At 45.3% G+C, this 13,369-nt stretch overlaps 1 pseudogene; it reads right to left on the reverse strand.

The window, feature by feature from the left end:
• Window positions 1-2,811: 2,811 nt before the first annotated feature.
• Window positions 2,812-2,929, reverse strand: LOC126263996 (5S ribosomal RNA; annotated as a pseudogene).
• Between the last annotated feature and the right edge of the window lie 10,440 nt (window positions 2,930-13,369).

Raw genomic sequence — 13,369 nt, forward strand, 5'->3', positions numbered from 1 at the left:
CTGTGGTAATCCGGTAAGAGAGTTTAGGTTTTGCGAATGCCTGAAGAATGTTACCTGCCACCATTGGCAGTGCCAGCAGTGAAGTACGAACTTAGTGGTGCTACGGTCGAAAGTTCTCTTTAAATGATAAAAATGTGACTGACATACTCTGCTTTGGATAATAAGCTATGGACAAGAAATCATGAATCATAATAGAAAATTGAACTGTCGTAATGAGAAGGCTAGTCTTTAATACTGGTAAAGTGAATAATCTGACTGCAACAATTTTGAACAGTATAAACTGCCTGATAATGAACTTTGACGTAAAAACTATGATAATTAGCTGTGCAAAACTGATACCAGAACTAAAACTGATACGCAACACAGAAAAATCAAACTGTCTCTGAATGACATAAGCTGACCCTTATTGAATAGAAAGAAAATATAAAAATATTAAGTCCTTACCTCTATTCTGCGCAAATCTGGATAACGCTCTGTATTGCGCGCCGCTACGCTGAAGCTGCAAATTACTGTATCTACACAGAGACACGCGTGAGGTATAACGAATTCTCTGTTAGTTGCAGATCAAAGTGTTTTCGGAACATACTTGGTTCCTTTCCTACTTTTAAAAAACCCGTGATCAATTAAAAAATGTACGAGAAAGGTAGGTGAAAAATGGCGCTCCAATAATGAAAGAGTGACTTCAAAAAAATTACCTTATAATTCTACTTCACGTAAATAAAATATTCCATTACACTTCCTCCTTCTCACAATAGTTACCATTACATAATCACCTTAATTAAATACATTGATTAATTGAGACTTTACATCTACAACACATTACAACCGCTTCCTCTCTTTAACACAGCTAACCACAATCTGCCACTGCGCCTACCCGACGCCAAAGCCCTGCGATACAGCTTACGGCATCGCTGCTCGCTCACATGTAACAGCTCGAGAGCAAAGATATGACATTATTGTAGAATCTGTTAACAGTCAAATGAAACCCATCACCGTATGGGGATGTTTCACGAGATCAGACTGTGGACCTTTTTGTGCTCAAGAAAACGCAACATGCGAAAGCATCTGAACCCTTTTAAAGCATCGGTTAGGCCTACTGCGTATAGTAGAGCTACAGGTTGGGGACAGTGACTGTCTGTGTCAGCATGACAGTAAACCCTGTCATAAAGCAGCATCTATGAAGCAGTGGTCTGTGGACATTAAGCTGTCTGGAATAGAATGGCCTACACGGAACCATCATCTGAACCAAATCGAACACTTCTGGCATGAGTTATTAGACCGTCGACTTCGCTCCAGATCCCTGCGTACTACATTAATATCTTCTCTGGTATCGGCTTTTGTCTATGAAAAGGTTTCCAGTCCTCTACAGATATGCAGACATCGCAGTGTAAGCGTCCACAGCAGAGTTCGAGCGAAGTATCAACTAATGGATGCTTTTGATACGTTTGTATAGCTGAACATGTCTTTGAAAACGGTCACCGGATGAAGCATGACTCCCACTAACAGCTTTTGAGATCGCATAAACAGAGAGGTGCATTCAAATAAAAATTATACACAGGTCATGATAAGGAGGACGGCCTAAAACTTAACATGACGTAGAATCCATTGGGTGCAGCGATAGCGGACGCGAAATCATGGCATCAGTGATGTCATAGCCAGCAGACTGATGCTGTAACAGCGTCAAGCAACCCAGCAACAGCCGTGGAAAGTGTGTATTTCATCGAAAACTTGACGCGGCTGGAAGACGAAGAACGTTTTAGTTATCGAAAAGTAAGTAATCTGTTTTATTTCACTCTTACTGTTACCACGACAGGAGACGGGCGAGAAATGCGGCGCATGTGATCTGTCTGGGCCGGATGAGCTCTGACCCACTGATGCGCTGCTTACGCCGCCAGTGCGTTCTCTGGATGCGAAACCAGAACGGCTCGCGTCGATTCCTCATCAGTTGCCGCGGCAAGTGTACTAGGTCACCGACCAGTGTGTCGACATGTCTACGCATTCCACGTGTCATATTCTGGAAAGGAAACATATTGGTGGGATTTGTATCATAAGACCTTATACGAGGGCTATCCAGAAAATGACTACCATTTGGTTCCAAAGAAAATAGTTATTATTAGAGGAAATTTTTTTTACCGTCTTAAAACTACACAATTGTATCACTTCTCTGCGTAGACATCATTCAAAGTATACCTCTAACATATCACCTAATGCGTTGATAAATTCCCTCTGCATAAAATTCTCCAGCAGCCTATTACAGCAACTTGGATTTCTTCGTCGGGGGCCAAAGCATTAGGAGCCGAGGCACTTTTTCACGTGCATGAAGAGATAGAAGAGACGTCAAGTCTTGGCTGAGGCACGTATGTTAAAAAAGTGCCATTTGAAGAGAGGCAACATTCAACTGCTGTGTCGTTCTCTGAAAATAGTTTTAGGACCAGGCGATCACAGAATCTTCGGTAGCCTAACTACAATGACGGTAAGAAAATCGCAAAACCAAGAAGCAGTTGTGCGACATGAACGGCAATTGATAGGTATGTTTCTAGATCTGAAAGATGATGTCTATTTAAATTTCGCGCCAGTCGCATAATAGTGGCACTAAAAACTAAAACTAAACTCCTCCCAGACAGACCATGAAGGCTCAAAGGTACCGACTGGCCGCCGTGTCAGCCCACAGGCGTCACTGGATGCGGATATGGAGGGGCATGTGGCCAGCACACCGCTCTCCCGACCGTATGTCAGTTTACGAGACCGGAGCCGCTACTTCTCAAACTACTTCTCCTCAGTTTGCCTCACAAGGGCTGAGTGCACCCCGCTTGCCAACAGCGCTCGGCAGACCGGATGGTCACCCATGTAACTACTATCTCAGACCGACAGCGCTTAACTTCGGTGATCTGACGAGAACCGGTGTTACCACTGCGGCAAGGCCGTTGGCAATAGTGGCACTATTAAGATGCAAATCATGTTTACTTTAAATGCACGCTGTAAGGGACGTGAACTTAATTTACATTTGACATTGGACGTGGTGCTTTGATGCTGTATTGTATTGTACGAGGTGCGGCTAGAAAAAAACCGGACTGATGCTGGAAAAAACATTTATTTACAATTATTTACAATTTCATGTTATCTCCTTCAATGTACTCTCCTCCTCGGTCTCTACACCGCTCCATACGAATTTTCCACTGTTCATAGCAATGCTGCAGATCATTTTCGGTAAGTCCATACATTACTTCCGTCGCTTTTTCTTTTACTGCTTCAACAGTCTCAAATCTAGTTCCTTTCAAAGCTGACTTGACTTTAGGGAAAAGAAAAAAGTCACAAGGGGCCAAATCAGGTGAGTAGGGTGGATGATCTAAGATGGGAATGTTGTGTTTTGCCAAAAACGTCTTCACTGACAACGCACTGTGAGCTGGGGCATTGTCTTGGTGAAGGATCCATGACTTTTTTCTCCACAAATCGTTCCGTTTTCTCCGTGCTCGCTCACGTAGGGTAGCCAGGACGCTAATGTAGTAATGCTGATTCACTGTTTGTCCCTCTGGTACCCAATCAATGTGCACAATCCCTTTGATGTCAAAAAAAAGAATCATCATTGCCTTGAATTTCGATTTTGACATTCGTGCTTTTTTTGTCGTGGAGAACCAGGAGTTTTCCAATGCATCGATTGGCGTTTAGTTTCGGGATCGTAAGTAAAAAACCACGATTCATCGCAAGTAATAACATTTTGTAAGAAGGTGGGATCACTTTCAATGTTTTCCAGGATGTCAGAACAAATTATTCTTCGGCGTTCCTTCTGTTCAATTGTGAGACACTTTGGAACCATTTTTGAACACACTTTGTTCATGTTGAAACTCATGAAGAATCTGCCTAACACTTTCCTTGTCAACTCCTGTTAACTCAGACACTGCTCTGATTGTTAAACGGCGATCTTGTCGAACAAGTTTACCGATTTTTTCAATGTTTGCATCAGTTTTTGCTGACAATGGTCTGCCAGTGCGAGTGTCATCACTGGTGTCTTCGCGGCCATCTTTAAATCGTTTAAACCACTCAAACACGTGTGTTCGCGATAAACAATCATCGCCGTACACTTGTTGTAACATTACAAACGTTTCACTTGCAGATTTTCCTAGATTGAAACAAAATTTGATGTTAACACGCTGTTCTTTCTGTACACTCAAAATTTTCCGACGCACAGACAAAACGTCAACTACTTAAAACAGACGCCACGGGCAGACTGAGTGCAGGAGGCAGATGAAACTCGAGCAGTAGGCGGAGCGAGAGTCACGTGACAGGCCACGCGACTTTCAGCCTTATTGCATTCGTTTTATTGTTTCACCAGTACTAGTCCGGTTTTTTTCTAGCCACACCTCGTATAGTATGTTAACCAGGGGCCTAGAAACGACGGAGATGCTCCGTCCCCGCCGCAGCCGCAGTGTTACACAATCCCACGACGACTGCCACAGTCCGACCCCGGTGGACGCCCCCCTCCCCCCCTCCCCCCCCCCCTGGAACGTCTCACACCACATGAGTGTAACCCCTATGTTTGCGTAGTAGAGTAATAGTGGTATACGCGTACGTGGAGAACCTGTTTGTGCAGCAATCGTCGACATCGTGCAGCTGAGGCGGAAGAAGGGGAACCAGCCCGCATTCGCCGAGGCAGATGGAAAACCGCCTAAAACCATTCACAGGCCGGCTCACCGGACCTCGACACAAGTACACCGGGCAGATTCGTGCGGGGGACCAGGCGCTCCTTCCCACCCGGAAAGTCGGGCTTTAGACCGCACGGCTAACCTGGCAGGCTGCTTTGATGTTAGTCAAGAATGTCTTTAACGCGACAAAGACACCATTATTAACAAGTCACTGAGTTTGAGCGAGGTCGTGTGATAGGGCTACGAGGAGCTGGATGTTCCTTCTGCTATACTGCAGAAAGGCTTGGCAGGAATGTACCCACTGTGCATGACAGCTGGCAGCGGTGGTCACGAGAATATACGGTCGAAGAAGACCGGGCTCCGGACTACCCAGAGGGAAGGCCATCTCGTGGAGCTATGGCGCATCGCACTGCATCTGCGCCAGCAATCTGAGCAGCGGTTGGCAGCACAGTGAAACGACGAACTCTTAAAAATCGGTTTCTTCAAGAACAGCTCCGTGTCAGACACCCTTTAGCATGCGTTCCGCTGATCCCAAACCACCGCCATTTGTGAGTTCAGTAGTCTCAAGCGAGAGCTCATTGGAAGGCAGAGTGGAGTTGTATTTTCTGATGCAGGTGGTTGTGCGTCGGTGCCAGAGATGGCCATCTGTTGGACAAATGGAGGCCAGGTGAGGGCCTGCAACTGACCTGCCTGAGTGCGAAACACATTGGACCTACACCTGGAGGTATGGTCTGGGGTCTGATTTCGTATGGCAGCAGGAGAACTCTCGTGGTCACCCTACGCGCCCTGAATGCAAAATTGCACGTCACGTCTGGTGATTCGACATGTGCTGCCATTCATGAACAGCATTCTAGGTGGGGTGTTCTCCAACAGAATAACGCTCGCGCACGTACCATTGTTCGAACCCAACATACATGAAAGAGTCGACATCTTGCCACAGCCTGCTCGATCGCCAGATTTGTCTCTAACAGATCAGGTATAGGACGTCATCGGACGACAACTCCAGTATCCGGAACTAGCATTAACCTTTCCTGTATTGACCAACCAGGCGCAACAGGCATGGAACTCTATCCCACAAACTGACATCCGGCATCTGTACAACACAGTGCATGCACTTTTGCATCCTTGCATTCAAAAATTTGGTCGTTACACCGGTTTTTAACGTACCAGCATTTCACATATGCAGTGACTTATCTCGGGCTTACACTGGCCGGGAAAACTGCCTGGGCGAACTCCCAAAATTCGAATTTGTATTTTAAAGATTAATTGATAAGTGGTGTTCATAAAAAAATGTAAGCTGGTCTTTTGTATGGGAAAAGATGATTTGAAACACTATGTCTGTGGTGGTTGGGTAAGAAAGTTGAAAAAGTTGTAGAGGGTTAGGGGAGAGTCATTAGAGGATATAATGAATGTAAACATAATTTTTACCTGTTTAATCAAATCAGTTCTTTGTGTAGAATATAATAAAAAAAGAAAACAACATTAACGTCTAAAAGAAATCCATAGTTTGTATTAAGTAGCTACGCTGTAAGTAGTATTTTTACTTATACTGTAGTAGCGCAAAAATTAGAGTAAAAAAGTTTATCCATAATGATTTTAATTAGGGATGTGTCATGTGCAGATACCGATTCCACGATTCCAAGAATCATCGATTCTCTAAGCCTAGTAATGGAATCGAACGATTCCATCTTCTTCGGCGTCGAGTCTTTGTTTCGAAATCTTATTTTTGTGTTAGTGTTCTGACTTAATCTTCACAACAGTGCAGTAATATGCACATAGATAAACAAAGGAACAGAACGGAAATAGTCTATCTCAAATGACGCTACATATGACAATAAGGCATTTTTTGTTTTTGTTTTTACACTTAAGGCAGCTTAATATTTAAGAATACATTTATCATCAAGAAACACATGCCCTCTGTTTAATACATTCAGTAATAATTTTGCTATCAATAACGATTTTACGATAATACTGAGGGATTTGACACGGATTATAATCTGTATTATATTAAAAGCGATGACCTAAGGACAATGTCTATTTATAGCGAGATATCACTATAGAACTGTTCAAAGCAGTGTGTGTGTGTGTGTGTGTGTGTGTGTGTGTGTGTGTGTGTGTGTGTGTGATTGTGCAAGGAAGGGAGAGAGAGAGTCAAGAGTAGAACTGGTAAAAAGTAAAGGAACATTGTATACGACAAGCAGCTGTCAGAAAACAAGCCCTTCCTTGGAAGGCTAGTAAAGTAAAATAAAAAATCTCTCTTCTCTCCATTCGTTCTTAGTAATAAATGCAATGGACGACATACCTATTTTTAAGTGTAAACATTTACTAGCTTTCAATGTTGGGATTATCGTCCCAGTCCTTATTTTCATCTGTAAATTATACATTCTAGCAGTAAAAACTATAAAAGTACTTATTTGTATAAAGGCCCAAATATTGGTTTTTGAAACTGCTTTGCACTAATTCCCGGGCAAACTCTGATTTATAAATGTCCTGCCCACTGGGCATTTGCTCGGCCCTCATAACTACTCTACATTAAATACTTTTTGGTGTTCTTTGTTTTTACCCTCCGTGTATATAGTCACGATCTGGAGCACACTCTCTGACAAATTTGTAGTCAGATGTTTGACAGCTGAAATCTCGAAAAACGCCTCTTCCTGCATTTTTCTGTCACTTTTTCAGTTTTCCACGTAAGCGTACACCAGTACACCATAATTACTCTACCACGAAACAAACATTTGGGGTTACACTCATCTAGTATGAGACGTTGCCTGAGGGGGCGGGGAGGAGCGGGAGGAGGGAGGGGTCCACTGGGGGCCGAAATGCGAAATGCGCGATAACTCTGCGTTCGGTGTGGGGTGCGTTGAGGTGGGTGGACTGCTGTGGCCTGTTGTGAGATTGTGGACCACTGAGGGCTACTGCGGCACGAAATCTCTCCGTCGTTTCTAGGTCCGCGGTTCAATGCACAATACAGACATCTGTTAGTTGCTGAATACGGACTGACTTGTCTTCATCACAAACGTTTTTCCTTAGTCAAACGACTCCACCAACGTAAAACGCTTTCACTCGTCACTGTCGATCCACATACAGCACAAGTTTCGTGATGAATATTGAGGATTTTCAGATTTTTGGTCCCTCATAACCGTATTACATAACTCACTTGGGGTGAGACGGCAAGGGGGTAGTTTTCAGCTGCAAAGTACATTTTTAACGGCCACTGTAGGCGAACGAGAAACATGCTGACCTACAACATGAGTGAGCATAGTGTACGTCCCGTTCCCCTCAGTACTTCCCATGCTACGCGAAGACAGAGCGTAATACCCGCACTGCCTCTGCCCTCAGTCTTAGCTTCCTGAAACTCGTAATTTCGTCGTCGATATACCTGAAAAGGTATATATGAGAGACTATATATGACGGTAGTATCTGTTCCCGAAAGAACAGTTACCGTCGATGACCATGCAGCTTTGCTCGAAATGAAAAGATAATTAAATAGACACCCTAGCTGCAAGCAGGCGTTGATACACTTCATTGGGGACATGTTGAAAATGTGTGCCCCGACCGGGACTCGAATCCGGGATCTCCTGCTTACATGGTAGACGCTCTATCCATCTGAGCCACCGCGGGCACAGAGGATAGTGCGTCTGCAGGGACTTATCCCTTGCACGCTCCCCGTGAGATCCTCATTCCCAACATGTCCACAACACTACATTCGTAGTGCGCCTAATAGATGTTTGCCCATAATACTCATTACTCGTGGCAGATTAATCTACCAAGTCCCGTGCGAGTTCGGGCATAGCGTGTGCGTTCGGACAAGAAGGTCAAAGGCCGGGAACCCATATTTTTAACTATATATGACGGTAGTATCTGTTCCCGAAAGAACAGTTACCGTCGATGACCATGCAGCTTTGCTCGAAATGAAATGATAATTAAATAGACACCCTAGCTGCAAGCAGACGTTGATACACTTCATTGGGGACATGTTGAAAATGTGTGCCCCGACCGGAACTCGAACCCGGGATCTCCTGCTTACATGGCAGGCGCTCTATTATAGAGAGATAAGTGATAAAGAGGATGACCAAACAAATCCAAAGCACAAGAACATTTCGAATGTACTGAAGTTAAAAAAATGGCTCTGAGCACTATGGGACTTAACATCTGAGGTCATCAGTACCCTAGAACTTAGAACTACTTAAACCTAACCAACCGAAGGACATCACATCACACACATCCATGCCAGAAGCAGGATTCGAACCTGCGACCATAGCTGTCGCGCGGTGCCAGACTGAAGCGCCTAGAACCGCTCGGCCACCACAGCCGGCACTAAAGTTAAAACAAAACATTACTTGTGGACAGTGCGCGGCGGTCAAACGACATTTAAGTCACGCATTAAATCTTTGCGATTTTAGAAAACAAGGTCGAACTAGAAAAGACAGAACCAAGCTTACTTTGCCACGATAGCGTACATTACCAATAATTAAAACAAAGTGACTTACTTCTGCGGTACGCAGATCACCTCTTGTAAATTTAATAATTACTCGGAACGTTAAGCGGTCACAATTCCTGGTCGTATCCACCGCTACTGTCACTGTAAGAAAACACAGAACTGTTGGTCATATAGGCAGAGAGCACAGCTCTCTTCTTGCCTCTAACGCTATATGTAGATCTGTGGCACACACTCGCTACGTTGCACACACTCGCTACGTAAACTAAAGATCGATTTAGGACAAATACTATGTAAAGATAAAATGCATAAAAAGCAAAAGTTGATATGAACTGTTATGAATAACGAACTAAATAATTGAGGGTGGTTTGATAAGTCTGGTGGAAAAGGAATAAAAATTGTTTGTATCGTAAACAACTCACCTTAGTTTCCGACGCAGCCTCCTCTGAGGGATATACACTTGATACGATACTCCAACTTTGTAATCTAATCGGATGAATGGGTTCCGTCAAACTCTGCAAAATACTCGTTGACTGCAACTATCAATTCTTCACTGGTTGAAAATATCTTTCCAGCAGGCCAAATTTTCAAGTTAGGGAACAAGAAGAAGTCACTCGGGGCTAAGGATGGTTAAGAGGGTGGATAAGGAACCAGTTCAAAGCCCATTTCATGCACTTTCGCCATTGTTATCGCTAATGTGTGGGTGCTTCACGAGCCTGGTGAAAGAGCGCTTTCTGCGTGCCAACGTTGGGCTTTTGGAGCCTGCACAAGTTTCATACGATCCAACAATGGAGTGAGACCAAAGTTAGTGTCCAGTACCTAGGGAATGAGATAGGGATTGAAATTTATGGTAGCGAAGCAAAAGCAGAAAAACTTAACACCGTCTTCAAATGTTCCTTTACTAAGGAAAACCGAGGGGAATTGCTCCAGTGTACCCTTGTACCACTGAAAAGATGAATGAAATAAGTATTACTGCCACTAGTGCTCAGAAACAGCTGAAAACGTTAAAATTCAAAAAAGCTCCATGGGCAGATTGAATGAATTCCTGTAAGATTCTATACTGAATTCGCGACTGAGTTAGCTGATCTTTTAACTCCAATGTATCGTAGATTACTCGAACAAAGCAGCGGTCACACCCGTCTACAAGAAGGATAGTAGAAGTTATGCTCAAAATTACCCTCCGATATCCCTGACATCGATTTAATGTAGAATCTTAGAACGTATTCTGAGCTTAAATATAATGAGGTATCGTACGATGAAGGCTTTCATGGCAGGTGTGAAACGTCCCCTTGGAAAAATTATAAATGACTGTGCTTAAACTGACATACAATATACACTCCTGGAAATTGAAATAAGAACACCGTGAATTCATTGTCCCAGGAAGGGGAAACTTTATTGACACATTCCTGGGGTCAGATACATCACATGATCACACTGACAGAACCACAGGCACATAGACCCAGGCAACAGAGCATGCACAATGTCGGCACTAGTACAGTGTATATCCACCTTTCGCAGCAATGCAGGCTGCTATTCTCCCATGGAGACGATCGTAGAGATGCTCGATGTAGTCCTGTGGAACGGCTTGCCATGCCATTTCCACCTGGCGCCTCAGTTGGACCAGCGTTCGTGCTGGACGTGCAGACCGCGTGAGACGACGCTTCATCCAGTCCCAAACATGCTCAATGGGGGACAGATCCGGAGATCTTGCTGTCCAGGGTAGTTGACTTACACCTTCTAGAGCACGTTGGGTGGCACGGGATACATGCGGACGTGCATTGTCCTGTTGGAACAGCAAGTTCCCTTGCCGGTCTAGGAATGGTAGAACGATGGGTTCGACGACGGTTTGGATGTACCGTGCACTATTCAGTGTCCCCTCGACGATCACCAGTGGTGTACGGCCAGTGTAGGAGATCGCTCCCCACACCATGATGCCGGGTGTTGGCCCTGTGTGCCTCGGTCGTATGCAGTCCTGATTGTGGCGCTCACCTGCACGGCGCCAAACACGCATACGACCATAATTGGCACCAAGGCAGAAGCGACTCTCATCGCTGAAGACGACACGTCTCCATTCGTCCCTCCATTCACGCCTGTCGCGACACCACTGGAGGCGGGCTGCACGATGTTGGGGCGTGAGCGGAAGACGGCCTAACGGGTTGCGGGACCATAGCCCAGCTTCATGGAGACGGTTGCGAATGGTCCTCGCTGATACCCCAGGAGCAACAGTGTCCCTAATTTGCTAGGAAGTGGCGGTGCGGTCCCCTACGGCACTGCGTAGGATCCTACGGTCTTGGCGTGCATCCGTGCGTCGCTGCGGTCCGGTCCCAGGTCGACGGGCACGTGCACCTTCCGCCGACCACTGGCGACAACATCGATGTACTGTGGAGACCTCACGCCCCACGTGTTGAGCAATTCGGCGGTACGTCCACCCGGCCTCCCGCATGCCCACTATACGCCCTCGCTCAAAGTCCGTCAACTGCACATACGGTTCACGTCCACGCTGTCGCGGCATGCTACCAGTGTTAAAGACTGCGATGGAGCTCCGTATGCCACGTCAAACTGGCTGACACTGACGGCGGCGATGCACAAATGCTGCGCAGCTAGCGCCATTCGACGGCCAACACCGCGGTTCCTGGTGTGTCCGCTGTGCCGTGCGTGTGATCATTCCTTGTGCAGCCCTCTCGCAGAGTCCGGAGCAAGTATGGTGGGTCTGACACACCGGTGTCAATATGTTCTTTTTTCCATTTCCAGGAGTGTATTTTTTTTAGCGCAACGCAATCTGACTTTCAATAATCCCTACAAAAGAATGGCCCTGACTAACATTAACCTATACCTTTCCCAAATCACTTACCTCACAAAAATCTTCGTTACTCGAACTACTGCAATACAGCGAGCGCCACTACTGCCAGCTAAATTAAAGATTCTAACTACTCAAGGCATTAACTACTGATAGGCATAGTTAGCAAATGAAAGATTTTTATAGAGAAAAAACAATGTATTTACCTTAATATTGTTCAAAAGTCATATTATATATATCAGTTCATGACATCCAGTCTTACAAATTTACTGATTCTGTCCAGATCATCCGCTCTCAAAACTCCGCCATCTCACTCCCCACATCCACCACTGCTGGCGGCTCACCTCCAACTGCGCAACGCTACGCGCTGTTAACATCTAGCTGCCCAACAATACAATGGCCAACAACAATGCAAACTAGCCACAGCACAGCACAGCACAGTCAGTGATTTTCATACAGAGCGCTACGTGGCGTTACCAATATAAAAACCTAAACAGCATACTTACAGGGTGTTTCAAAAATGGCCGGTATATTTGAAACGGCAATAAAAACTAAACGAGCAGCGATACAAATACACCGTTTGTTGCAATATGCTTGGGACAACAGTACATTTTCAGGCGGACAAACTTTCGAAATTACAGTAGTTACAATTTTCAACAACAGATGGCGCTGCAAGTGATGTGAAAGATATAGAAGGCAACGCAGTCTGTGGGTGCGCCATTCTGTACGTCGTCTTTCTGCTGTAGGCGTGTGCTGTTCACAACGTGCAAGTGTGCTGTAGACAACATGGTTTATTCCTTAGAACAGAGGATTTTTCTGGTGTTGGAATTCCACCGCCTAGAACACAGTGTTGTTGCAACAAGACGAAGTTTTCAACGGAGGTTTAATGTAACCAAAGGACCGAAAAGCTATACAATAAAGGATCTGTTTGAAAAATTTCAACGGACTGGGAACGTGACGGATGAACGTGCTGGAAAGGTAGGGCGACCGCGTACGGCAACCACAGAGGGCAACGCGCAGCTAGTGCAGCAGGTGATCCAACAGCGGCCTCGGGTTTCCGTTCGCCGTGTTGCAGCTGCGGTCCAAATGACGCCAACGTCCACGTATCGTCTCATGCGCCAGAGTTTACACCTCTATCCATACAAAATTCAAACGCGGCAACCCCTCAGCGCCGCTACCATTGCTGCACGAGAGACATTCGCTAACGATATAGTGCACAGGATTGATGACGGCGATATGCATGTGGGCAGCATTTGGTTTACTGACGAAGCTTATTTTTACCTGGACGGCTTCGTCAATAAACAGAACTGGCGCATATGGGGAACCGAAAAGCCCCATGTTGCAGTCCCATCGTCCCTGCATCCTCAAAAAGTACTGGTCTGGGCCGCCATTTCTTCCAAAGGAATCATTGGCCCATTTTTAAGATCCGAAACGATTACTGCATCACGCTATCTGGACATTCTTCGTGAATCTGTGGCGGTACAAACTGCCTTA

This window comes from Schistocerca nitens, chromosome 6, assembly GCF_023898315.1.
Source record: "Schistocerca nitens isolate TAMUIC-IGC-003100 chromosome 6, iqSchNite1.1, whole genome shotgun sequence".
Classification (NCBI taxonomy): Eukaryota; Metazoa; Arthropoda; class Insecta; order Orthoptera; family Acrididae; genus Schistocerca; species Schistocerca nitens.